Here is a 2,567-nt window from a genome sequence, read left to right on the forward strand (position 1 = left end):
TTTCTCTTCTGTATTTATAGAGATTCATTATCCCATGTTAATTTGTGCTATTCCATTTTCTTAAAAAGTCTTTTTTTTTTCTTTTTTTTTTTGCTGTAAACATGTAGATAAACAAATAGATTAAACTTGGCTTTGAGGTCCTAATACTTCTGGAAGTCACACAATGGGATTTCAAAGTTAATAAGTTCCCAGATGTTTCTTATAACCACATACTACCCCTACTCATATATATATATATATGTGTGTATATGTATGTGTGTGTATATGTATGTGTGTGTATATATATGTATGTGTGTGTGAAAGAACTAGTAGAGGACTCTCACACACCTACCTGATATTTATAGCCAGAAAGGAAATGTTTGAAAAGCATACAGTAATAACAGCTTTCTGGCTTTGGGGATTATTAGATTCGTTGCCTAACAATACAATTTCCGTAAACACAGATCTTTAAGACTCAGCAAATAAAACCTGCCACCACTGCTAAGACATGATAAAGTTCACAAAAGAACTCTACTTCAGCAATGTTGGCTTAGGCTCATTTTGCTAATGATTCATTTTAATATCCTCTCTCTTGCTGAATTATTACACTTTTATTTGTTCACTGTGTCCTAACCAGCAAGAAAGCTATTAACATGATATTCATGCATGTTCCTTTCTTTAGATATTCTATTTTCTGTTCCTCTCCACTGCAGGTAACAGCTTTAAAATGAATATTAGATTATTATATTTTCATCTATGCATAATTTGAATGTATTTGATCTAGACCAGGAAAACCTGTTCTCTAGGTTAGCTAGGAACAGAGAGAAAATTCCAGGTTTCTCAAACCTGAAGTTTGACATACAGCAGAGAATTGGGCTACACTCATTTCTAGAAGGAAGTTGGGGATAAATCACATCATGGCCAATATGATCCATTATCCTCAGGCTAGCTGTTAGATCAAATAGACTCTAGTTCTCATTGAGAGTTTTGGAAAGAAACGTTTATAGTAAAAGTTCTGATCTCATGAGATCACTTATACCATCATTTGAAAGAGGTGTGTGGGTGAGGAGAGCAGAACAATTGGCTACTATTCACCAAAATGTACTCATTTGACCTAAAATACTTTTGGTTACATGGAAGGGCATAGGGAATGCTAATATGAACTAATGAGAATTTTTTACAAACGGAGTGGGACCAAGGCCAGTGGTAGGAGAGATCTGTCTATCCCTGTGCATCAATAAGGGGGTAAGAGGATGCTTTGACTCTGCATAATTGAAAAAGAATAATAAAACCAGCTAAGAGAGATTCTACATTTTATTAGCACTATTAGTTTGCAATTCTTAACCACATTAGTGATAAATACTCCTCTCGAAAGAAAAAAATTTGCTCACCTAAGTTCTAAACAATTCCTGCAGTTACTATTGAGTTTAAATTACATATATTAATATATATTATCTAACTATATATTAACATAAATTTATACATGTAACTTGTTTCTATTTGTGTTTATAGTTTAAAATGGTGAAAGATAGTGTTACCAGTAAAATATATTTTTTTTAGTAAGTGCAAATTTCAGTTCATAGGGAAAATATTTGACTGAATTTGAATAATTCCTTTAAATTTCGTTTTTCACTTTGCTGAATTTTTTTGCAAAACTAAAGAAAAAATATGAAAATATTTTTTCATCAGAGTAAGAGGCAAGTAGGGGAGAGAAACATGTACATGGAAAAAAAGCTGCAGTTAGAGCTAGGCGAAAGGACAGAGAGCCGGGGCAGAGGTGATTAAAAGTATGAAACAATTCAAAAGAGCCTGGTTTCAGCGAGACAGAGGAAGACACCAAGGAAAGAGTGATCATTTTCTTGAGGAGCTGCAAACCAGCTACATGCAGAGGGAACCAGACACATGAGGACGTAATGATGCCACCACTGCCTGAACAGGCTGCTTCGGGCTCCCCAATGGCCATGTCGGTGGATTTTAAAACATATGTAGGTCAGGCATGTAGAGCTGCTGGAGAAATTGTAAATATTTACTATGAGATGATGGACAAGAGCTGAAGGGCACTGAGCAGGCTGTATCTGGCCACTTTAATGTGGAATAGAACTGTTGTTACAGAGCTGGAAGCCCTAACTTTTTTGATGTGTTGCCTTCCAGTGAATTCCAGGTCAATAAATTAGATGGCCAACCAGTTCATGAGCAAGTTACTCAGCCTCAGATGACAGTTCTTGTTATGACCAGTGGAACTGTGAAGTGTGATGGAAACAAACAACACTTCTCTCTGAACTTCCTGCTGTCTGCTCAATCTAACAATACCATGTGGAAGATTGCAAGTGATCGCTTCATTTTCAAAATTGGGCTAGTAGCTAAAGGGGGCAAAAGTCCATTTTATTTTTGTTCATTAGTTCCGGCAACACAAATTAATGTGAACTAATTCATTTCATTGTGGAACATTTGAACTAGTATGTGCTGAAATGTCTTTAATATTTTTCTTTAATACTTTTTTATTCCTAGCAGCACCTTTTCTGGCAGCTGCCAGTTTGGGTCATTGCCCTTTAGAGCTTTAACACATTTTACATGCCTTATATATCATT

The 2,567-nt window shown here is 35.4% G+C and overlaps 1 pseudogene; it reads left to right on the forward strand.

Annotated features, from left to right (window-relative positions):
• The first annotated feature begins 1,768 nt into the window (after positions 1-1,768).
• Positions 1,769-2,343, forward strand: LOC120603383 (NTF2-related export protein 2-like; annotated as a pseudogene).
• Positions 2,344-2,567: the final 224 nt, after the last annotated feature.

Source organism: Pteropus medius, unplaced genomic scaffold (assembly GCF_902729225.1).
Source record: "Pteropus medius unplaced genomic scaffold, Ma_sr-lr_union100, whole genome shotgun sequence".
NCBI lineage: Eukaryota > Metazoa > Chordata > Mammalia > Chiroptera > Pteropodidae > Pteropus > Pteropus medius.